General features: G+C 38.7%; 1 long non-coding RNA gene across 1 annotated transcript; it reads right to left on the reverse strand.

Annotated features, from left to right (window-relative positions):
- Positions 1–38: 38 nt before the first annotated feature.
- LOC103100648 (uncharacterized) lies at positions 39–24,144 on the reverse strand. The gene is made up of 3 exons (XR_008915623.1): positions 21,777–24,144; positions 18,889–19,144; positions 39–3,320 (listed from the first exon to the last, which is right to left on the reverse strand). It is a non-coding gene; the product is annotated as an uncharacterized LOC103100648 (long non-coding RNA).
- Positions 24,145–25,995: the final 1,851 nt, after the last annotated feature.

A 25,995-nucleotide genomic window follows, 5' to 3' on the forward strand; every position in this document is an offset into this window, starting at 1 on the left:
AATGACATAACCAAGGATGATTCCTTTTGATTAACTCAGTTTTGTACATTTTTAAAAAAATGTTAGAAATATTCCTTGGTTGTGGATAGAAAGCTGGACCTAAAAACAGAAAGTCCTGGGTTCAAATGTGTCCTCAAATACTAGCTATGTGATCCTGAGCAAATCACTTAACCCTGTTTACCTCTATTTCCTCATCTGTAAGATGAGCTGGAGAAGGAAATGGCAAACCACTCCAGCATCTTTGAGAAGAAAATCCCAAATGGAGCCATAAAGAGTTGGAAATATCTGAAAAACAACTAAACAACAAAGTAATAAAAATCTCAAGTGGTATCGATAGCATGAAAGGTACTATTCGTTGCATATATGTATTTGTAGGATTAGACTAGACCAAGGAGTAAAAGAATACTTGACTGGAATTTATTGAGGTCATCCTTTGCCGTGGCAAGAAGGATATTACCCTACCAGAGGGTTCATGTCATGCATTATTAATCCAACTTTTGCTGTGAGTTTAACAATGATACAATAGTTAGATGATATATGGAGCCTTTATTTTGGTACTATAAGCTCCTTGAAGACAGCATATTTTAAATTTTGTTCTTTTATCCCCGGTTCTTAGCACAGTAATTTACACAAAGTAGGCATTTAATAATATTTGCCAGTTTGAATTTAATTTCTCCCAAGAGACTATACATGTTTAACAAGAAATGCCTAGATAAATTACAGAAGCATCAAGTTTCAGAATTGGAAGACTGTAGAGCCCATTGAGTCTAACTAATTCAGGCAATTCTGCTATAATACAACATATCTGCTCCTAAATCATCATGCTTTGAAAAACTACAATAAAAATACAAAAGCTTATAGAGAAAATGGAGTAAGAGGCAAAACACTCCAAAACATCAGCGATATTAAAAAAGATAGGAAACTAATAAATATGGTAGTTCCGTTTTATGTGTTAAATGGTAAAATACACAAATACTACAATAAAAAGTGTTAGTGCCTATAGCTTTGAACACAGACCACAGCCATGGGGTGTAAAAATTATATCTTAATAATGAAAATATTATAGTTTTAGAGGTTTATTAATGATCATTAGAAATCAAGGAATAAAGAAGATACAAAATAAAGACCATGTATGTGCCCATGCCTGATAAGCCTGTTCAAACACCCACCTTACCACCACCAAGACCGGAAGTAAAAATGTGGGACCTTCCAAGTCCCCACCTAATATCCCCTATCTACAGGAAATACGTAATGACAGGAAGTCAGTGGACTCCTAGGAAATGTAGTTCTTTTTTAGGGTACCATATTTTCAATTATACAGGGAAGATGGAGTGTTTGAGTGTAGACCAGCCTTCCACCACTTCCCTGGATTGGTCACCCACGTTTTGTATAAGGGGGAAAAGGGAATAAGAATTTATAAAGCAGAGTGCAGCTAAGTGGTTCAGAGACAGGAAGACCTGGATTCAAAAGTGACCCCAGACACTTCTTAGTTGTGTGACTCTGGGAAAGTCTCTTAACCCCCTCCTCTCTTAGCCCTTACTGCTCTTCTGCCTAGAAACTGATTCTAAGCCAGAAGGTAAGGGTTTAAAAACAAAAATTAATCTACCACCTATTCCTTGCCAAAACACCGGGCTGATACTTTTACACTTGAAAAGTCTCATTTGATCCTCATAGGTAAGAGGAGAAACCCATCAACTCCAGAGGCAACATATTTTGCTTTTAAATAGTTTTAATTATTAAGTTCTTCTTTAAATTGAGGCAAATGCCATTAATTCTTCCTAGTACTATACTATTCTGGGATCCAACAGAACAAGTCTAATCATCCTTCCAATCCTTGAGGGCATCCCTCAGATGTCCCCCTAAGTTTTCTCTTGATTAGGATAAACATTCTCACTTCCAACCAGTGTTTCTATGGCCCAAGTTCTAGGTTCTTTGCTCTGCTCTGGATGCTCACCAGCTTATCAGTAGCTTTCTTGAAATGGGGCCCCTAGAACTGAACAAAATCCTTCAGATGTAGTCTGATCATGACAGAATACAGTAAGATGGTTACCTCCTTGTTTCTGAAAACTGTATCTCTATTTAGCCACAAGCATCTCATTAGTTTGGCAAATTAATTCTGGGTTCTCATATTATACTTCTAATTCATATTAAACTTGCACAAGGACTCTCAGGCCTTCAGACAAATGATTTTCTCACCATGCCTCTTACATCTTGTACTTGTAAAAATTATTTTTTTGAATCCCAATATAAGATTTTACATTTATATAGATTACATTTCATCCTAGTTCAGCCTATTGTTTTAGCCTCTGACTGATCATATCCTGTTAACTTTAACATCTGCTCCAAACCTTCTCTCCTTTATTCAAATCTCCAAAAGCTCCCCTGTCCTCCCTTCTTTCAGGAAATGACATTGCTTCTTACTTTAATGGGAAAATAGAGATATTAACTGTGAACTCCCTCATTCCCATAGTCTATTGAATGTCTCAAAATCCTTCTCCATCTTTACCACTTTTCTCCTCCATTACTCCTGCCTCTGAGGAAGTGATGAACCTTCTCTTTGCCAAGGCCAATAGCTCTACCTGTGCTTGCCTCCTCTCTCTGTGTGTCTCTGTCTCTGGGAAGTGATGGGGAAGATGGCAAGATAGCCAGTATGGATCAATGGAAACCAATTTTCTTAAGTAGGAGACTCTCAGAGCCTAAAAATGCACTTTAACAAATATTTGTCTTGTTAGCCAAGCAGAAAGATATTACAACAAAGGGCTGTATTGGTTTAAAACATAAACTTAGGGATAACGTTTCCCAGAGAGGTAAAGTGGAAGATTGAGTGCCAGCCCTTCAGAAAAAACAATGGAATAAAAAATCAGTTTAAAAAAGCTTGGTGAGAAACCCAACTAGTCAAAGTCATCCCCAAAGCGTTCATTCATAAAACTGGAAAGGCAATAATTAGATAAAAAATGGACAAGTTATGTTAAGATTTTTAAAAAATTTAAAAAACAAACCCTTACCTTTTATCTTAGAATCAATAACTATGTATTGGTTCCAAGCCAGAAGAGGGTAAGACTTAGGCAATGGGGGTTAAATAACTTGCCCAGGGTCACATAGCTAGAAAATATCTGAGACCAGATTTGAACCCAGAATCCCTCATCTCTAGGCTTGACTCTATCCACTGACCACTTAGCTGCCCTCTTTTTAATTTCTTAATAGACCATGGAGACCTTTTGTCTTTACACTGCCTACATTTCCTTCTTTATCATTCCCCTCCTAAATGCTGCTTCAACATCTCTTCCAACTGGATGTCTTGCATGATTATTCAAGATTTCCTGAAAGGAAAAACAAAAGAGAAAACTTTAACAGCTCAGCCATCATTAATTAGCAAGAAAGGCACAAAACAAAGAAATATCTCCCCCAAAGCTGTTTTTCATTGCCATGAAAAAGAGTCAGAAAGTAAAAATGAAAGAGCATGTGGGTTTTCCAAATGCTTCTGTTTGCAGATGGCCTCATCCTGGCTGTGTCAGGGCACAAAATATTGAAGAACCTCCTGGAGAAGTTATAGAACCACTCAAAAGAGTTGGCATAATTATTTCATAGGAAATAAAAACAAGTAAATGACTATATTACCCATATTACAACACGTAGTTAGATAGACAACTTCTTGCACTCATCCATCTTGGACATTGAATTCAGATGAACAATAAATTGGACCCAGAATTAAACAAAAGGAGGGGGAACTGGATTATCCTTGGGAAATTCAGAACTCCTTTAATAACAACAGAAATCTCCCAGAAAAAAAAAAGGTGTAGATGGATAGCTTGCAATCAGCACCACATGTGAGAACTTCATATTGTTGAGATCATAGATTCAATAGGCTGAGTCATGATTATTAAACCAAAAACATTTATAGTGGCATTTAGTTACAAAGTGACAAATAACACACTGCATTTAATAGAAAGCTTGGTGAGAAATCAGGAAGACCCTGGGGGGACCCTGGGCAAGTCACTCAATCCCTATTTGCCCCCATTCCTCATCTATAAGGACACACAAGAAGGAAATGGCAAACCACTCCAGTATCTTTGTCAAGAGAACAAAAATTGACTTTCTTCCTCCTTGTTATATGAAAGATTTTTGGACAAAAAAAAACAACTTTGGCTTTGTCAATGGGGTCACATAGAGTTGTACTCAACTGAACAACTAACAAGATGTCCAGGAAAGATCATTTTGGCTTGAAGAGCCATAGGGATCCATGACTGGTGCCACAGGGACATTAAGAAAGTTACAAAGCAATAACATTTTTATATACATGAAAGGAGAGGCTTTCTGGAAGTCAGCTTTGTTCTCACAAAATTCTATCATCAGAGAGATTCTGGATCAGTCTAGTGTGTATGGGCAAGCAGGGCAGAGATGCCCATGAGATGGAATTTTGGAAAGGAGGAAGAATTCAAGAAAGAAATTGACCATCAGAAGAAGGTGTATTGCCTCATCTTTCTGTAATTCCTAGATATCAGGTTTTCTGTTTTTCCTCCCTTGATGCCATACTTTGGCCTCGGGGAAGTTATTAATTACCTGCCCTAAGCAGCCTTTGTCCTCCCTATACAAGAAGTTGTGGCTGTATGTTCTTGAGACCTTAGTATTCCTGTGATAGTGACCAAGACATCAAAATAGGGCAACATTCCTGGTTATCCCAAGGGACATTATGCCACGCCAGGCTGATAGCAGCAGAATGGACCCCAGGCCAGGTTTGTGAGTTTTACTCCACTTTCAGTGGCTTGATTTACTACACTTTCAGTGGCTTGATTCAGACCACAAGAACTGAAAGTGTCAACTATTAATGTGTGTCTTCCTGTGTTTTTCCCCCTCTCATTTCCATTTTTAAATACATTTTTATGTAAGTACATTTTATTTTTTACTACTATAGTGTGATATTAATGAATATTTAATGAAAAGAAGTTTATTAAGTTTAGCTTTCTATGCACAAACCACTATGCTAGATTCTGGAATATAAAAATTGAAAAATATGAGAGTTGGGGGCAGATCGGTGGCTCAGTGGATTGAAAACCAGGCCTAGAGATGAGAAGTCCTAGGTTCAAATTTGGCCTCAGACACTTTCTTCCTTGTGACCCTGGACAAGTCACTTAACCTCCATTGCTAGCCCTTACCTCTCTTCTGCCTTGGAACCAATACACAGTATTGTTTCTAAGATGTAAGGTAAGGGTTAAAAAAAAAAGTAATGATAAGACTTAAAAGATAAAATCCCGAAGAGCAGATGGACCCAACCAAATAACACAGTTTATAAAGCACTAAAGATTCATTTCTTAAGAGATCTCCAAGAGAGGTTTGCAAGAGAATAGGAAAAGGCCATGAATGGTGTTTTTACAAAACAAGATGGCGCAGGGGATGATAGCAACTTCCAAACAATATGCCTAGTTTCCCATCTCTGTAAAATAGAAGGCTATTCTGAGAATGCAATAAAGGGCATTCTTGATGAAAACATGAGAAGGAAATAGTTGGACCTTCATCAGCAGTTTTCACCAGTGGACCATATCTTTAAGGTCAGATGGATGACTGAAAGGAAGAATAATAATAATAACATTTATGTGGTAGCATTTTAGCGTTTGAAAAAGCATTCTGCCTACTTCATTATTTAATTCTCACAAAGAAAGACCCTGTTCTAAGGTTTGGGGGTTGTGATTTACCCAAGAAGCATCTGAGAGGGGATTCAAACTCTAATCTCTCTGAATTCCAGTGCCAGTCCTCTACTATTTTTTGTTGTTTCTGCTGTTAGAAGCAGCTAGGTGATTTGGAACTATGCCCAAAAGGCACTAAAAGACTGTCTGCCCTTTGATCCAGCCATAGCACTGCTGGGTTTGTATCTAAAGAGATAATAAGGAAAAAAGACATGTACAAGAATATTCATAGCTGTGCTCTTTGTGGTGGCAAAAAATTGGAAAATGAGGGGATGCCCTTCAATTGGGGAATGGCTGAACACATTGTGGTATATGTTGGTGATGGAATGCTATTGTGCTCAAAGGAATAATAAAGTGGAGGAATTCCATGTGAACTGGAACAAACTCCAGGAAGTGATGCAGGGCGAGAGGAGCAGAACCAGGACAACATTGTACACAGAGACGGAAACACTGGTACAATCAAATGTAACGGACTTTTCCATTAGTGGCAATGCAGTGATCCTGAACAACCTGGAGGGATCTATGAGAAAAAACACTATCCACATTCAGAGGAAAAACTGTGGGAGTTGAAACACAAAAGAAAAACAACTGCTTGAACACATGGTTGGGGGGGATATGATTGGGGATGTAGACCCTAAATGAATATCCTCATGCAAACACCAACAACATGGAAATAGGGTCTGATCAAGGACACAAGTAATACACAATGAAATTGTGTGTTGGCTGCAGGAAGGGTGGGGGGAGGGGAGGGAGCAAAATAATGTGATTATTGTAACCAAGAAATAATGTTCTAAGTTGACTAAATAAACTAATTCATATGGGGGGGAGGGGAAGGGAAGCAAAAAAATAAAAGAAGCAGCTAGGTGGCACTGCTGATAGAGTAGCAGAAAGTCCTGAATTCAATTCCAACCCTCACACATTTACCAAAGGTGTGACCTCATGCAAGTCTCTTAACCTCTGTCTGTCTCAGTTTGCTTATCTATAAAATGGAGATAATTATAGCACCTCCCCCAAAGGGTTATTGTGAGGGTCAAATGAAAGCATATTTGTAAAGAGCTTGGCACAGTTCCTGGCACATAAGTAGGTGCTTAATAAACACCTATTCCCATCTCTCCCCTAATTGCTTTTAGAGAAACATAGTGAAAATACTATCTCTGAGAGAAGGAAAAGTATTAAAGACTCCCCTCAAACACGTCTCTCACACACACATCATAATTACATAAGATTCCATAACAGAAAAGATCAAGGATTATTTTATTCAACAATTTGCTAAGTAAAGACATCAAGCCAAGTATTAATTAAAGGAGAAGACCGGAGGCAAAAAACCACCATTATTTTATTTCTTCTATAAGGGCTCTAGATGGATAATGAGATAGAATCAGAATTTAAAAGGGGGTATCTGGGATTGCATTGTAAACTATCCATCACTGAAAAAAAAAAAAGCCCATCATCTTTACCCTGCTGTCAGAGAGATTGGCTGAGGAAATCCCCTGATGGAATCTGGAGAACTTCTGGATCATGATGATGAGGCTCAGAGCATGAGATTTTGCCTGAGGCCAACAAAAGACCTCTGCCCAAAGAATGTGGACATTGTACCTTGGGGTACCTAAGCCAACTTCCAAATGGTTTTCAATATCTGGGTCTGCCTGCTGATAATTGGGCAGCTGGGATGCACCCCAAGGAGGCAAGGATGTGCCTGCCAAAGCCCCTGGAGGGGTTTGGTTCCTGAGAAAGGACTTTTTAAGACTGAAAAATGGCTGCATCCAGGTCTTTGATGGGTTTTTCTTTTTTTTTCTTTTATTTAATTAGATGATTTAGAATAGTTTTCCATGGTTACAAGACTCATGTTCTTTCCTTCCCCCAGCCCCTACCCGTATCTGACACGCAATTCCACTGGGTTTACCATGTGTCATTGATCAAGATCCATATTATTAATAATTGCACCAGGGTGATCATTTAAAGTCTACTTTCCCAGTCATATCCCCACCGACCCATGTGATCAAGCAGTTGTTTTTCTTCTGTATTTCTACTCCCACAGTTTTCCCTTTGAGTGTGGATAATGTTTTTTCTTGTAGATTCCTCCAAGTTGTTCAGGATCACTGCATTGCCATTAATGGAGAAGTCCATTACCTTCGATTATACCACAGTGTATCAGTCTCTGTGAACAATGTTCTCCTGGTTCTGCTCCTCTCGCTCTGCATCACTTCCTGGAGGTTGTTCCAGTTCCCATGGAATTCCTCCAGTTTATTATTCCTTTGAGCACAATAGTATTCCATTTGATGGGTTTTTCTGAAGAAGCACTTGGCAGAAAAAGGCATGCACATGTCCCCTCACCCAAGTATAGACAATATCCCTGAACCCTAACCTCCTGTGTTAAAAAAGGAGGATGTGTTTTGTTCTTTTTTAATCCTTGCCTTCTGTTTTAAAATTAATACTGAATATTGGTTCCAAGGAAGAAGAGCAGTAAAGGTTTGGGTAACTGGTGATAATTAAGTGATTTGCCCAGGGTCTTACAGCTAGGAAGTGTCTAGGGCCATATTTGAACCTCTTGTCTCCACTAAGCCACCCATGGCCCTAAAAAGGGCATGTTTTGGTACCCTCGGTGGCATGATCTCTAGAATCTAGCCTTCTAGACAGAGAAGGGGAAGTTGCCCTGTAGGCAGTGTTATATGTGGGTTACTTCATGAAAGATACCAAGTACAACAGTTTAGAGTCCTGGCCTTCTAGAAAAAGGAGGAGATTTCCTGAACAACCTGCCTCTTAGAGAAAAAAGAATCACCCTTCTAGTCCCCAGGGCTGACAAAAGGGACCCATGGCTTGGGGAAACCAGGGCTCTGACCCTGCTGCCCCAAGCCCTGTTATTACAACGAGTAACTTGGTACAGGTATAATAGAAAGGGCTATTTCTTGTTCCGAAGCTCCAAAATAGAATTGCCTTCTGGGAGAAGTTTATAGGCTATTTGAGTACTTTATATGTTTTCTGTACCCATTTATAGACTCCTGTGAGTCCTCTGTGTTGTCTTCATTTTCCATGGTATAAAATAAAGGTTATCTCATGCCCTAAACCCACATTGTTACTCTGACTGCTTGTTAGTGAGCTAGGGACTCCTTTTACTCACCCCTGTGGAAACCTAGACACTACTTATACTTAACTTTTATTTGAAGATTGTCCTAGAGGAAACGCCAGGTAGAAGCATAACAAGTCAAAAGAAAGAAAATGACCCTTTTAGGGTAATTCCCTGAAGTCAAACCCAACCCAAATATGCCTAGCAGCTAAGGGGAAGGTGCCCAGGCCATGAGGTTCCATCACTATTATCCCCCAAATGGTATCTAACTATAAATCATGAAATTCCACATCCTCAGAAGAATTTAAATGACAAACTCTTCTGAGGGAACGATGCCTGTGAAGGATGCAGTCGGTGTGTAGCAATAATTTGTATGTAAGAACTGGCATAAAGAATATTATTGAGATGATGTATTATTGGAAAGGAAGGTTGACTGGTTGCGTAGCAAGAAGGAAAGACGATAAATGTACAAACCCAGAGATACACTCATCGTTTTGTTGTTGAATGAAAGAAACTGGCACATTTGGTAGATCTCTGAGTTTTGGGGAAAATGCGAGTAAGAATGGCAAGTGTTTTTGTTTTTGAAACCACCCATTCTTTAAAGTAGCAAAACAGAAATATTAGCTTAGTAATAAGCAAGCATATATACAGGGATGAAGGCTAATTTATAAATAATTAATTATGTTTCATATTTAATAAGGCCTTTAAGATTGAGACTTGAGAATTTTAACAGCAATAATAACTCATGTTCCTATAGCACCTTAAAATTTACAGGGAATTTTCCTTCCAATAACCCATGTGGGTTCTAAAATTAATAATCAATAACTAAATATTATATTTTATAAAGTTTTATTAATAATAACTAAAGGGAAAGAACTACCTGACTTCAGCACAGTAGCAGGCGCAAAAGAGGATGAGGGAGGGGCTATAGCTACTTAAATACAATTATGCAAAATGTGGGGACGCAGGAAAAATGGAATTTTGGGAAATTCTAAAGGACTTCTGGGGGATGAAGTCCAAAGACTCAAAATCTCCATTTATACACCCAGCAGTTACCACTACTGTGAAATAGGGATGTACAGGTGTGCAAGGAGAACCTCTGGTCTAATGCTCATGCCCCTCTGGTACCCACCTCTCCCTCGTGGCTCCAAGAAGCTATAGAACACACAGTGGCCACACACAAGTAAACCCTTTCAGCAGATGGGCTGCCCCAAGTTGATGGACCACAAACTCTGATAAAGGTTGGAAAGTTTTGCAATTTGCAAAACTGCAAAAACTGAAAATTGCAAATTGCAAACCTTTCCATCTTTTATCATAAAACCCATTGGTGAATTAGGGGGATATCTACATTAAACATACAAAGACTTCCCCGGATGGAGGGGGCAGATAAAAACAATTTGTTCCAAAGGCTATGAAGTTAACTGAAGCAGGCTCTGTGGGATGCTTAGAGCTTGGTCAGACATTGAAGACATCAAGGTCATCCACTGTCTCCTGGGCCATTGCCAATCCCCTGACTATAATCTTGCCCCTGGACTTTGATGACTTAGGAGACTGACACTGATGACTTTGTGCAACTCCATTTAAATCCAATTCATGTGCAAGTCAAGACATGACCCTGTGATGGGTGGCATTGGTCCTCTTGGAAGATGAAGGACAAACAACAAAATAGTTAGTGGTTTTCTTATCTCTGTTTTACAGATAAGGAAATTGAGGTCCAAAGTTTTTGTTTTGTTTTATTTTTTATTCGAAGATATTTTCTTTTCCCAATTACATGTAATAATAATTTTCCATGTGCATTTTCCTAAATTATAAGATCCGAATTGTCTCTCTTCCTTCCTGCCCTCCCCTCCTCTCAGAGATGGTAAGCAATTTGATTTGGGTAATACAAGTTTTGTCATGCAAAACTTACTTCCATATTGTTCACTGTTGTAAGAAAATGCTCATATAGATCCCAAACCCCAAAATAAAACTAGAAATAACGAGATGGTATGTTTTGATCTGCATCTGACTCCAACAGTTCTTTCTCTGGACATGGATAGCATTCTGTGTCATACGTCCTTCAGAATTATCCCAGATCATTGTATTGATGAGAATAGCTAAGTTTTTTCACAATTGATCATCATACGATATTGCTGTTACCATGTACAGTGTTTTCCTGGTTCTTATTTCACTCTGCATCACTTTTTCTGAAATCATCTTACTTCTCATTTCTTATAACATAATAGTATTCTATCACCAACATATACCACAATTTGTCCAGCTATTCCCCAGTTGATGATCTCTCAATTTCCCTCAGTTTCCAATTCATTGCCATCACAAATAGAGCGGTTATAAATATTTTTGTACACGTAGATCCTTTCCTCTTTTTAATTTCTTTGGTATAGAGACCCAATAGTGATATTCAGGATCAAAGGGTATGCACAGTTTTTTAGAAGCTCAGAGTTTTTATGATTGAATAACAATTTTTTTAGAGTTTTAGAAATCATTCTAGGGCAAATAAAACATACATATTTTCTATTCATGAAACATTTCATTAAGAACTTCATGATTTAAACATCAGTGTCAATATGTTTTCTAATCCTTCTTTCACATAAGGAAACAGAAATATATTTAAATAAATATCCTAGAGGCAGTACTATGCACAAGAAAATATGAAAGTAAATAAGTTAGGCACCTTGAACAAATACAAGAAAAAATTGCCAAGAAATAATTGGATGACATCCTAGCAAATATATCTAGCAAGTGTATACCACAATTGAGCTAGAAACAGATGAGCAAATCTCTCTCCAAGTGTGTGAAATACTCATATTTTTGATTGTCAGCTGATTCAGTCTGAGACCCTTAATCATTCTTGCACCACCTTTCTCACAGTCACTCAGACTCACAACTTTGGAGGTATCCCTTTTTAAAATTTTTCTTTTCCCAATTACATGTAATAATAATTTTCCAAAATAATAAGATCTAAATTGGAGATGGTAAGCAATTTGATCAGGGTCATACCTATGTTATTATACAAAACACCTTTCCATATTCTTCATTGTAAAAGAATACTCATATAGAACAAAAACACAAGTAAACTAAGGTGAAAATAGTATGCTTTGATGTGCATTCTGACCTTTGGAGTCATTCTTGACTCTTTCTCCTCCCTTCCCTCCTTCTCCAAAGCCAACATGCAATTAGTTTCCATATCATATGGATTCCACTCCTGTCATATCTATTGCATCCATATGTTCCTTTCCAATCCCACTGCTATCCCCTTAATTCAGGCTTTCATCCTTTCTTTTCATGGAACATTATTAAAGCTTCTTTTAACACAGAGTATCACAAAGAACTTCCTTTAATTCATGCTGGTATATTATAAAGGAATATTTTACCTTTACAGTTTACAACACATTTTCCTACAAATATTCATTGAGGCTGATAGAACAAGTATTATTTCTCTCTTTTATGGATGAAGAATCCAAAGCTCAGAGCGGTTCATTGACTTTAATTATTGAGCATTTATAAATTGCCTACAATGTACTAGGCACTGCATTAAGTGCTAGGAATAAAACACAAACATGACCTAAGGCCCCTTCCCTAAACAAAGCTTGCTTTCAACTGGAATATACACCATGCATGCAAATATGTAAGCATATCACACAATTGTATTCCATCACAATCACTTGTTTAACTGTTTCCCAATTAATGGTCATTCAATTTCCAGTTCTTTGCCAAGACAAAAAGAATTGCTATAAATATTTTTGTACAAGTAGGTCCTTTTCCTTTGATCTCTTTGGGATACAAAGCTAGTAGTGATATTGCTGGTTCAATGGATATGCATGGTTTTATAGCTCTTTGGGCATAATTCCAAATTGCTTTTCAGAATGGTTGAACTAGATCACAATTCCACCAACAATGCATTGGTGTACCAATTTTTCCACCTCTCCTCCGACAGTTATCATTTTCCTTTTCTGTCATGTTAGCCAAAAATTTGATTAGGTATGAAGCAGTTCCTTGGAGTTGTTTTAATGTGAATTTCTCCAATCAATAGTGATTTGGAGAATTTTTATATGATTAAAAATAGCTTTGTATTTTTTCTTCTGAAATCTGCCTGTTCATATCCTCTGATAAGCTATCCATTGACGAATGGCTTGTTTTTTTTTACAAATTTGACTCAATCCCCTATAAATTTGAGAAATGAGTCCTTTATCAAAGAAACTTGTTATAAAAAATATTTCCCCAGTTTCTTGAATTCCTTCTCATTGAGGAATATCTTTTAATGCTTTGAACATGATGATGTTGATGAACAATGATACATGCATAACCCAGTGAAACTACTTGTCAACTCTGGGAAGGGGGAGGGAAGAGAGGGATCATGAATCATGTAACCATGGGAAAATATTCTAAATTTAAAAAAGAAAAAAAAATTAAGTATATTGGTAAGGGTTGTGTAATTAGAATTTTCTACCCTTGAACTTTATTTCACAGCATCCCTTTCCTTTTGTCCTGACATTACTTCCTTATGTTTTGAAGATAAGTTTATGTAGCTCCACCTTCCCTTTCTCTCTCTCTCTCTCTTTCTCTTTCTCTCTCTCTCTCTCTCTCTCTCTTTCTCTTTCTCTTTTTCTCTCTCCCTCCCACACACACATACTTTTGTAGTCTGAGAAAACTCTTTACTGATGGTTTTTTTACTTTCCTCTACTTCAAGTGATTATTAATAAATCTTATAAAATATAATACTTGAAGTATTGGATATTAATTTTTAATCTTACAGAGGGCAGCTGGGTGGCTCAGTGGATTGAGAATCAGGCCTAGAGATGTGGTATTGATTCTCTAAGACAGAAGGTAAAGATTGTTTGGTTTTTTTTTAAAGTATATTGAAAGCACAATATTATGGTAAGGAACTCCTCTGGGCCTTTAAGATACCATGAGTCTTGGGAATCAAAGACATTCTGGTCTCAGAAGGCACAGGCAAACTTTCTGGAAAGAAGAAGTTTTCTAAAAAAAGAAACTGGGAAGAAGATGCCTTAGGAGGAAGGTAATAGCCCCAGGAGGAGCCCTGGGGTGTGTGTGGCCTTTAGGCAAACCTGTCCAGATGCCAGTCTGTCCTCCCTCTTGGTGTGAGACCAGGAAGGGGCCTAATGATTGCATTGGGTGATTTTTATTGCATTTGTCATAGAACCATTTCTTGATATCAATGCTTTCTATTTTAAGAAAATTGTTTTCTTCCTACCAAGATAGAAAGTCATGTAGTAAATACTGACTGGCCCCAAGGAGATGGGTGGGGCCTTAGGAGTATCATTTTGATCTGATTTTGAACTCAAGCCAAGCTTTTTAAGCTTAAGAATCACTAGGGGGCACCATGTGCCAGCAGGCCTCTCCTCTGAATGTAGCTGAAGGGTAGGGAATCCATACAAATAGACCAAACCCAGAGCCATTCTTTGATAGATGAGGTCATAGATCTGAACAAACAATTCTTTTAAAAAATTGTTTTATTTTCCTCATTTACTCTTCAAAATGATTTTCAACATGCATTTTCTAAACTTATAAGATCTAAATGGCCTCTTTCCCTCTCTTGGCTCCCTCCTCCCAAAGAGGGTAAACAATTTGATGTGGAATATACATGTATTATCTTACAAAACATATGTCCATATTTTTTATGGAAGTACAAAAATTCACAACTGGTCATTGTGAAGAAAAAATTCTTCTTCTTCTTCTTCTCCTCCTCCTCCTCCTCCTCTTCCTCTTCCTCCTCCTCCTCCTCCTCCTCCTCCTCCTCCTCCTCCTCCTCCTCCTCCTCCTCCTCCTCCTCCTCCTCCTCCTCCTCTTTCTCCTCCTCCTCCTCTTTCTCCTCCTCCTCTTTCTCCTCCTCCTCCTCCTCCTCCTCCTCCTCCTCCTTCTTCAGATCATTTAGTCCAACTTTGTCGTTTTTCCAGAGGAGTCATCTAAGCTAATGGGATCTTTCATAGAATCTTTCATGCAGGTTAAATGACTTATCCAGGGTGATGTAGCAAGCAGGTGGCAAAGCCATGATTAGATCCCTGATCTCCTGTCCCTTGTTCCAGTAAAGCTCTTTTGGCTTCTTGAGATCTACTCTGTCTCCCCCAAAGTGAGAATTATGATGTGATAGCACAGGAGCTGGATTTGGACTAAAAGGACCTGAGTCTGACTCTTGCCTCTGCCACTTACTGTTTGGATGACGAAGGAGCAATTCACTTAACCTCAATAGGTCCAAATTTCTTCATCTGTAAAACGAGGGAATTATTTGGTTTCAAATGAGATCTGCAAAGAAAGCACTTTTCCTAACTTAAGCCTTGGGACATTCAACTGTAGAAAACTTCTCCAGGATCCCCCTCCTAATTCACACTCCTGGTTTGTGGTCCCCAGATGGCTAACTCTCAGGTTTCTAGGGTTAATCCTTGGGTTTCTAGAACCATTGATTATGAGCACATACTGATGCGCTCTCTATTAACATTTAACTAGTAACCTCAATTACCCTTTAGAAAAAGGTATTTTTTAAGGTATAAAAAACTGGTACAAAATAGTCTCTCCAGAAAAAAAATATTTCCATGAAAAGAGAAGTTCCATACTTGAAGTACAACAGTAATAAAAACTGGTACAAAAATATTCTCTCCAGAAAAAAAAATATTTCCATAAAAAAGAGAAGTCCCGTACTTAAAGTACAACAGTAATAAAAGCTGGTACAAAAATATTCTCTCCAGAAAAAAAAAATATTTCCATAAAAAAGAGAAGTCCCATACTTAAAGTACAATAGTAATAAAAGCTGGTCCAAAAATATTCTCTCCAGAAAAAAAAATATTTCCATAAAAAAGAGAAGTCCCATACTTAAAGTACAATAGTAATAAAAGCTGGTCCAAAAATATTCTCTCCAGAAAAAAAAAATATTTCCATAAAAAAGAGAAGTCCCATACTTAAAGTACAATAGTAATAAAAGCTGGTCCAAAAATATTCTCTCCAGAAAAAAAAATATTTCCATAAAAAAGAGAAGTCCCGTACTTAAAGTACAATAGTAATAAAACATAATAGTTTTTTACAATAGTAAAAAAAAAAGTAATAAAATAGGACATACCTCTGGCAAAGGGTTACCTCTCAACTCCTGACCCTAGAACACTTTTCCCTTTGTGGATTCCTTATGAAGTTCCCTGTAGGTGTAATTCTCTAGTGGACTCCAAGGAGAATCTCTACTCTACATTTCTATCCACTATAAGGGGTCATTCTCCCGGAAGCCGCCACCATAGTCTTTCTCTATCCAACTGTGGCCATTTCTACTGCTTTCAGCCATTACTAGTGGCCACTTCCATGGTTGCCATTCAACTCTAACTGCTATAGGATCTTTCATCCCCCTTGGCTCTCCAGAACTTCCAGAGGAAAGCTGGACACTGCCTTCTTGGATCTTGTATTCACCTAAGATCAGGAATGAATACAAAAAGTCAAAGGTTGGCATCTGTTCACACCCTCCATGACTGGGTGGAAGATGAGTCTGTCCCACCTCCCCCACCCAACTCTTGGGGCTGGCCCTATCTCCTCCCAGCTGCAAAGGAAAGGAGATAAATGAAAGGGTGTGTCACCCTTATATAAGGTGGACCCATTTGGTCCAATTCAGCAATGCCTGAGTCATCAGCTCTTCTAGCTCCAAAGCCAATCAGAAGATTTTTCCACACTGTGCCAGACCCACAATCATGGAACATCAGAAAATGGCTCTTCTTAAGCATCTAGATGGTCACTTGTCATCTGGCCCCTACAGGATGCTCCACACTTGCTACCTGCAGGAGATTCTAGTACAAGAGAGCTTTTCTTTGGATCTGGGGTTCTTGGGATGGTTTTCTCCTATGCCCTTGGCAGTAGGTTTTTATACAAAATGGTCAGAGATTCTCCAACCCATGTTAGGAAATGGCAACAAACACAAGAATGCACTTGAAGATGTTTAGTTTCAAGCGTTACTCCAGGTCTTCCTGGATAAGTGAATGATCCACAATAACTATTCACGGCCCCTGTTAATAGTCCTACAAAATATACAAATATACAGCTGAGGTTGCCCTGAAATAAAAGTTTTCTACTGATAACCAAAAGAATCAGATTTTGCAGGAGCGTAGGCAGGCGAATTTGTCTCTCTTTCCCTTCAAAGCAATGCCGGGTCTAGATTTGATATCTAACTCGTGCTCCTTTAGCCGACCTAGGAAAGAGAGGGTGGACATTGCAGAGTGGGCAAAGAGTCAGAAAGACCCCAGTTCAGCCTCTACATCTGAAGCAGCTAGATGGCTCAGTGGTTAGAGGGCTGGTCCAGCAGCCAAGAAGACCCTAGTTCAAATCTGGCGTCAGATACTTGCTGGACGGGTGACTGGACAAGACAATTAACCTCCCCCCACCTCAGTTTCCTCAACTATAAAATTAGAGTAATACTCGTAGGGCTCTTGTGAAGATCAAATGGCATCATATTTATAAAATACTCTGGAAACCTAGAAGGACTGCTTGTATTCTTGACACACCCTGGCTGAAGGACCTTGGGCAAGTTACCTAACCTCTCAATGCCCGGGCAATTCTCCAAGATTATAATTTGCTCGTAGAAGCGCTCCACAGATAAAATAATAGATCTGATTTCAAACAAACAAACAACAACAAAAAAAGCCATGAAAAATCTTATCACCGAGGTCCTCTTTGCCCTTATTTTAGGCCTGTCACGGTCTCCAGACCAGACGAAAGACAACCAGTTTGACTGGAAGTTTGAGCTGGTGAAAGAGGATGTCCTGAAACTGGTTTGGGTATTGTTGGGCAACAAATTGGTCCTATTGCTGTTATTGCAGTAGAGTATGGAGGCGAATCTGTCTCACTTTCCCTTCAAAGTAATGCCAGATCTAGATTTGAGGACGATATCTAGTTAATTCAGGGGCCAGAGCATTCCTAGATTTAAATACAGCTTGCCGAGGACCTGGCCAAAGGTATTGAGCGTTAACCGGGGGAACTTCCCTGCTAAAACCTATTCTCTGAACTTTCTTGGCTGAGTATGTTGGAAAGATATAATCATTCGAACTCCTTCCCAGCCCCAGACTAATTCTGGTGAGAAATTCAAAAGCAACCATAGCTACTGAAGTCAGATGTGAATTATTCAATGGAGTTCTCGTGCCTTAATTTTTTTGTATGTCATATAGTTGTATATTCATATGTAGCTGTGTTTTTCTAAGGCCAGTTGCAAAACATGCCATTAAGTCAAGACAACAAACATGGATTCAGCACCTGCTAAGCAAAGCACTATTCTACAAGTTGGGGATATTCAAAGAAAGAGGGGGGGAATAGTCCCAGCTCTCAAGGAGTTCTCAGTCTAATGAGGGAGATAAGATGCAAACAATTATGCACAAACAAAATATATGCAAGATAAATTAGAGATAATCAACAAAAGGAAGTTTCTAGACTTTTTATAGAAGGCGGATTTTAGCTGGGATGTAAAAAGAGCCAGGGAAGCCAGGAGGACAATTCAAAGCTTGGAGGAAAGGCAGTGAAAATATATGGAGCCTTGGGGGCAGCTAGGTGGCTCAGTGGATAAAGAACCAGAACTGGAGTAGAGAGGACTTGGGTTCAAATCTAGCCTCAGATACTTTCTACCTGTATGACTCTAGACAAGTCACTTACACTCTTCTGCCTTGGAACTGAAGCTTAATATTGATTCTAAGAGAGAAGGTAAGGGATCATCTGGATAAGATGAAATTTGAGCTACCTGCATACAGAAAGTTGAAGTGAAAATTGACTTAATCTCTAATTTGAATAATTTAGTCCCAGGGCAGATTCCTAAACAGAATGGATTATTTCCTTATTTCTCTCCTTTAATCTCCATCTCTGAAGAAGTAGGGCTTCTAGAGCCTTTCTGGTCCTGATGGGGAGAAGTAGGCTGCAACAGGGCAAATGGCAAGTCACCTGCACTGACTATGTCCTGGTGTTCCGGTTGATGGATGTGTGGGCTGCAGCCATCTAGATAAAGAGGACTGAGAGGGGAAGTTTGATCATTACATTAAGCTATCTGTGATAGAAAAATAGGTTATGATGTGACATTTATGTCATTTGTCATGTCATAATATCATATGGCATTTATGTCATCATCCCATGAGATATTGATCACATTCACTCCTGCCAATGCTATACAACTCTTACCTTTGTCTTCCCATAAATCCATCAGAGAGTTGACCCAATATACTGTGTGCCTTCCTGTGTCTTGACATTACGTGAATACCAAAAAATCATGTGATCTCCCATCAGTGATTCCCTGCTCTCACTCTGAGACTGGCTCATCTCTTTTTTTAATCAGTCAGGCATTGCTGATGACATCCTTAATAACTCTCTTACATACTTCCTCTTATATGATGTAATCACAGAAAGTTGGATCTGAAATTCCTCTCTCCCACAGCACCTGAAAAAAATATAAATATATTTCAGCCTTGGCCATTATTTCCAGTACTGGTGATATCTTCTCTCATAAACCTCAACACACTGATCCTAGGCAGGTAGTCAAAATACTTCTTGCTCCCCATTGCCATGTCATAATTACTTAACAATATCATCACTGAGGATCTTTCTTTGATGTTCTCCCAATCTAGATGCTGGTTCCTATTATCTATTAGTCTCCAGGTCACTCTCTCTCCTTTCTTAAGGAGTTTAGTATCTCACTATCTTCCAATTCCAATTCTTGCTTTTACATACTAGAGGCTTTCTCAGCTCCATGAGGGAACATTCTGACCCCCATTTCCTCAATCTGTTCAATTTATGTGATCAACTCTTCCATCCCACTTAAGCTATATATATATATACAGGGACAAGCATGCCCCTTGATTTTTGCCATTACTCAGAATTGTTTTACTTCCATTATAAAGAACTAAGAAATTCTTTTGTTAAATCCTAACCTGTCATTTTCCAGGTCTCTGTGCTTTCCTTACTCCTCCATAAACTCATTCTTCAACCTCACCATGACCTCCAAGTTGACCCCTCTTGAGGTATTTCCCAGGTTAGTACTCCTGCTCTGGCTTCATTTTCCCTCCTTCCCATTAATAACTCATTCAACTCAATATTATATTCTCAGGATCCTTGATCTCCATGTCTTGTCCTGTAATTGTTCTCTTTCCTTCCCAAATCTATACCTTGACTATCCACTGTCTACCTCCTTCACTTCTACATATAAGCTGTTAAATGGAGTTGGAGCAAGGCATGCAATGGAACTGGTTAGGTCCACTAAAAATTTATATGATCTCATCTCAAATGAGCCTTTCCCACAATAAGATAATCCTTTTTGCTGCTTCCTAATTAATTCTCTAGCCTACTCCCCATAAACTGTTCCAAACCTTCTCTTCTCTCAAGACTCCCATGTCATTATTTGTCATGAGGTTTCCTCCCTTCTCTACATCTCATAATCTTGTGGAATCATTCCCCCATTCTCTCATTATTTCCAAGCTTGGATTAATAGATTGCTCTTCTACTAGCCAAGGTCATCTCATGTACTTGTATCCTTGATCATATACTCTACAGCAGATTACCCACACAATTATACCTTCTTTCTCTAATCTTCATTCTCTTACTATCCTATCCTTCAGTATCCCATTAGAGCTACTTTCTTGTTTCCTACGTGCCCAAGTCATGTACCTCCTTGAAAAACTCTTACTAGATCTGACCATCCTCTTAAGCTACAACCCTAGACGTGAACAGGGTGCTCATGCCTGCTATTGCCTTTCTCGGCCAAACTCTTTTAAAAAATCTTGCCTTTACTTATTGCCTCCATTTCCTATCTTCTTATTTCTTAATCTTGGGTAAGTCAGCTTCTGATCTTATTACTCAACTGAAACTCCTTTCTCCAAAGTTACCAATGATCTCTTAATCCTCACCTTTCTTGACCTCTATGTACTATTTATACTATTAAGACCTCTTTTATACTTTCTCCTCTCTGGGTTCTTTTGACTCTGCTATATCTTAGTTCTCCAGAGTGCTCCATCTCACACTGTTTTTCTGGATAACCATCCATATTCATTCTCCTAATATCAAATTTACCCCAAGGCTCTGTCCTTTTTCTACATTTTCTTTCTACCTTTTTCATTAGTTCCCACAGATTTAATTATCATCTTTATGCTGATGATTTCCTAAACTATATATTTACCCTGGTGAATTAATCCTAAGCCCTTAGACTTATCACCAACTGTCTACTAGACATTTAGAATTGGATGTCTCACAAGTATCTCAATGCAATGGATCAACACAGAGTTCATTCTTTTCTTCCCCAATCCACTCCTCTTCCAAATTTCCAATTATCCAGGTTCACAACCCCAGGTCACCTTCAACTCTGCACTCCTCCTTACTTGACACATCCAGTTGGTTGCAAAATCTTGTTTCTATCTCTACTGCATCTTTCTCATCTGTCCCCTTCTCACTACATCCACAATTAACACTGAATTTATGCTCACATAACCTCTCACTTGGGCTATTACATTTTCTTCTTAATTGGGCTTTTTGCCTTGAGTATCTCTCCCTACTCCAATTTATCCTTCCCATAGATGCAGTAGTGATTTTCCCAAGTGATGCTCCAATGACCACCGAGGAACAAATGCTAAACTCCTCTGTTAGCATTCAAGCCCTTCATGACCTGACCACACTTGAACTTTTTTGGCATCATTCCACATCATTCCCCTTCATGCACACTATGATGTAGACAAACTGGCCTTCTTGCTGGTCCTCTCTCATAGCACTCTGTCTCTAGTGTTCTTGCTTTTGAATTGTTTATTCCCCTATATCCAAATGCTCTTTCCCTCTTCATCTTTGCCTCTTTGAATCCTGGGATTCCCTCACACTTTAGGACAGGCATGAACTTTTATATGAGGCGTTTCCTGATTCCCATAGCTGTTAGTGCTCTTCCTCCTAAAACTACCTTGTGCTTATAGATATATGCTTTCTACTCCCACCCTTGATCCCCAAGTAGGAACTGTTGTCTTTGTATTTCTAGAACCACTCGAAGAGAGAATGAGGCCAATAACACAATTCTGCCTCACTTAAATCCAACTCACTGGCAAGTCAAGATATCTCACCCTCTTCATGTCATTGATCCTCTTCTGAAACAAAAGACAAAGGGACAGTTAGGTGACTCAGTGGATAGAGAGCCAAACCTGGAGATGGGGGTGAGGTCCTGGGTTCAAATGTGACCTCAGAAAATTCTGTGTGACCCTGGACAAGACACATCCCCCAATTGCATTGCCTTTACTACTATTCTGCCTTAGAAGGTAAGGTGTTGGTTTTTTTTAAAGGACAGATAACAACAACCTGTCACATGTTGACCTTTATTGATTGACTGTGGAAACTAGGTGGTACAGTAGATGGAGTGCCTGGCTCAGAATCAGGAAGAACTAAGTTCAAATCTGACCTCAGAAACTTACTAGCTGTCTGATCCTGAGAAGGTACTTTAGCCCTGTTTGCCTTAGTTTCCTCATCTATAAAGTGAGTTGGAAAAGGAAATGGCAAACCAGTCCAATATCTTTGCCAAGAAAACCCCAAATGGTGTCAAGAAGAATGGGAAACAAATGAACAAAAATTATTTTTAAATCCACTTATAACATTTCCTAGCTGTGTGACTCTGGGTAAGTCACTGAACTCTAATTACCTAGCCCTTACTGCTTTTCTGCCTTGGAACAAATCCTCGGTGTTGATTCTAAGACAGAAGTATAAGAATTTAAGGGGGCAGCTGGGTGGCTCAATGGACTGAGAGCCAGGTCTATAGATGGGAGGTGCTGGATTTAAATCTGGCCTCAGACACTTCCCAGCTGTGTGACTCTGGTCAAGTCACTTGACCCTCATTGCCTAGCCCTTACCACTCTTCTGCTTTGGAACCAATACATAGTATTGACTCCAAGACAGAAGGTAAGGGTTAAAAAAAAAGTGTAAGGATGAAAAAAAACAAATAAACCACTTAAAACACCAATCAGCCTTTTCTTAACATATTTCACTACTGACTTTTTCTTCTATTCCTAAGAGGAATAGTCATCTCTGGTGCTGTGACTTCTCAATGAGATTTCAAAAGACAGTATTTCTCCCAAGAAAGATAGATTGAACTTTACATGGGACTGCAAAGGAGGGAAAAAGGAGGAAACAGGCATTTATTAAGAGCTTACTATGCCAAACTCCAAAGATACAAATACCAGAAAAAAAGAAAGATAGTTCCTGCCTTCCCTAATGGACCTTACACTCTACTGAATGAAAACAATACAAAAGGAAGCTGAAATTGGGTGGGGAAGAGATCCTGCCTGGGACATGGTGTTAAAGAATTTCTGGAAAGTCAGAAGCAAAGTCAGATGGGAAGGAAGGATAACTGCCCCTGGTCCCTTCTCAAATAGAGGCCATGGAGGAGGGATATCTCCAGGGTGAGAAGATCCAAAGTACTAAGGCAGCTAAGTCATGGTACCCAAATTTAAAATATTAAATAAAAAATTTTTAAAAAACCTCAGAGCAATCAATCAGTCAATTAATAAATTTGTATTGAATGACTTTTGTGTACAATATACCATATTAAGCACTAAAAGGAAAGGGACAGGGAACAAAGAGGTATAAAGCAATCTCTGCCCTCAAAGAACTTATTATATAGTTGAGGAAACAAACACATACAAAAATATAATTAACAATAAAAGCAGGCATTAGGTTATATGGCTACATGGATGGCATAGACAATGACTTCTCTAGGAGTTCTGAGGAGGAAGAGATTCTATCGTACTTTTGTGGTTAGGGAAGACTTTACGAAGTGGGGTAGATTTGAGCTAAACTTTGAAGAAAGAGAGGCATTTAGGCTAAGTGAAGAGGGAAGTTGTAGGGGTTAAGGAAGAGGGTTAGTTGTAGGGAAATCTAATTTATTCTTTTTTTTAATATGCCATGGAAGCATTCCATAAGTAATGGGAAGGTGATGAATGGTTAGAAGTTGGCAATATGGTTTAATGTAAAGAATGCTGGATTTGTAGAGCAAACATGAGCTTGTTTCCTGGCTTTACAACTTAAGTACCTTTGGGCCCAGTGAACAAGTCCCTTAAGCTCTCTGGGATCCCATTTCTTCTCCTATTAAATGAGGGAGTTGGGCTAGATGATTTCTGATAGCCTTTTAATTTTTTAAATTATTATTAATTAATTTTTTGGTTGATTACATTAAAATTCCCAGGGAATTTCACTCTCTCCCCTCCCCTCCTTGAGCCATAGAAGGCTTCACCTGGAAAAAATAAGTATATATAAATAATGTTTCTTGTGTTTCTATTTTTGAAATTTTTATGCCTTTCTTGAAAATTTATTGATTTTTAAACATTCTTTCAAAAATTAAAGTTCCCAATTCTCTCTCTCCCTGGTGAAGGCAAGCAATATGATGTTAATTATCCATGTGAAATCACATAAAACACAATTCCATATTAGCCATATTTAAAAAAATAAATAAAAATATAAAAAATAAAAAAATAAAAATAAAAATTTTAAAAAGAGCAAGAACAATAAAATGAGAAAATTATACTTCAATTTTTACTCAGAGTTCAACAGTTCTCTTTCTGGAGGAGGAGAGCATTCTTTTCATCTGATCTCCTTTTAAACATTAAATCTATTATGCTATGATCCTAAGTTGACTGAATTTGTCTACTATTTTTTTTTATAAAAACTGTTGCCTTCCATCTCGGAATCAGTACTGTGTATTGGTTCTAAGGCAGAAGAGTAGTAAGGGCTAGGCAATAGGGGTCAAGTGACTTGCCCAGGGTCACACAGCTAGGAAGTGGCTAAGGCCAGATTTGAACCCAGGATCTCCTGTCTCTAGGTCTGGCTCTCAATCCACTGAGCCACCCACTATTTTAATTGGACTTGGCTTTGAAATTTAGTGACGCATGTTGCTCCTGGTGCCAGGTTTTGAGGCTATGATCCTGCTACAATCCGCTTTCCACTCAGCTGCCAAGACCATCTTCCTAACAGATTGGCATTCTCTTTCTTTGTATCCACAGTGTGTAAGCACAATGTCTAGTACATAACAGGTGTTTAATAAATGCTTATTAACTTGTTAAACTTGACAGGTCTGACTATGTGACTGCCTTGGTCTCAACCCTTTCAGGGATCCCCGTTGCTTCTAAGATAAAAGACTCCTTAGCCTGGTATTTACGATTCTTCACAGACTCAGTGAAACTTGACTTTCTCATCTTGGATTCATAAGCCTTTCCTTCAGTCTTCTTATACCCAATTCTCCATTTACTCTGTGATAACCGAATCCCCCTAAATGAAACCATAAATACACTGGTGTGAAAGATGACTCCAAGTGTTCTTTCTCTGGAGGTGGAGGGCATTCCCCGTCTAAGTCTTTCAGGACTGTCCCGAATCATCGCACTGCTGAGAGTAGCCAAGCTTTCACCAATAATCAATCATCCAATATCACCATTAGGGTGTACAATATTCTCCCAATTCCTGCAGATCTTTCTAGTTGTTTTTTTTTTCTGAAATCATCTTGCTTATCATTTCTTATAGCACAATAATATTGGATTACTGATAGCCTTGATGTCTTCATCTGAAAATTCAAGCTAAACTTCTGATAGTCATTTCTTTAATGAGAAGAAAGAGGCCCCCAAGTTTGATTGATATCCAAGCCTGGACAACCTTTCTACCAAATACCAGTTCCATAATGAATGCACATAGAAATCCCTTTCTCCAAGACAATAGCTAGTCAGAAATCAAAGAAGATTACAAAATATTTACCAGACGATATAGAGTGAAGAAACTGTCACTGGGAGTGAGGAAAGTCAGCTCACTTGAGAGGGAGTCCTAGATCTCCTCCAAGGAGAAGATTCCCCTGGCAAGTAGGGGATTGCCACCTGATGGAGACTCCCAGCTCCTCTTCTATCCATTCCTTCACAATCTTTTCCTTCAGCAGCCAGAAGTAAGTTTGGCATCTTCCAAAGGCTTCTCTCTGGAAGATGGAAGTCAGAAGCACCCAAAGCAACTGCAGAGACTGAAGTGACTAGAGACAAAGGAGGTCTAAAGGCTTGAAGAGAGTGAAGCTTGCACTGATCTCCCCCACTGAAGAAACAGTTCCATACTGTTGGGTTTGGGGTCTTGGGTTGCATATATCTTGTTTGCATTTGGTCATTGCATTTGTTTCCCCCTAGACTGAGAGCTCCCCGACAGCTGGGACCAGCTTTGTTGTTGCTGCTGCTATTTTGTTTGGTCTTTCTTTTTGCATTTTCTGCACTTAGCCCAGCTTTCTAAATGCTAGTTGACTGACTGATTCAG

Source organism: Monodelphis domestica, chromosome 1, assembly GCF_027887165.1.
Source record: "Monodelphis domestica isolate mMonDom1 chromosome 1, mMonDom1.pri, whole genome shotgun sequence".
Taxonomy (NCBI): Eukaryota; Metazoa; Chordata; class Mammalia; order Didelphimorphia; family Didelphidae; genus Monodelphis; species Monodelphis domestica.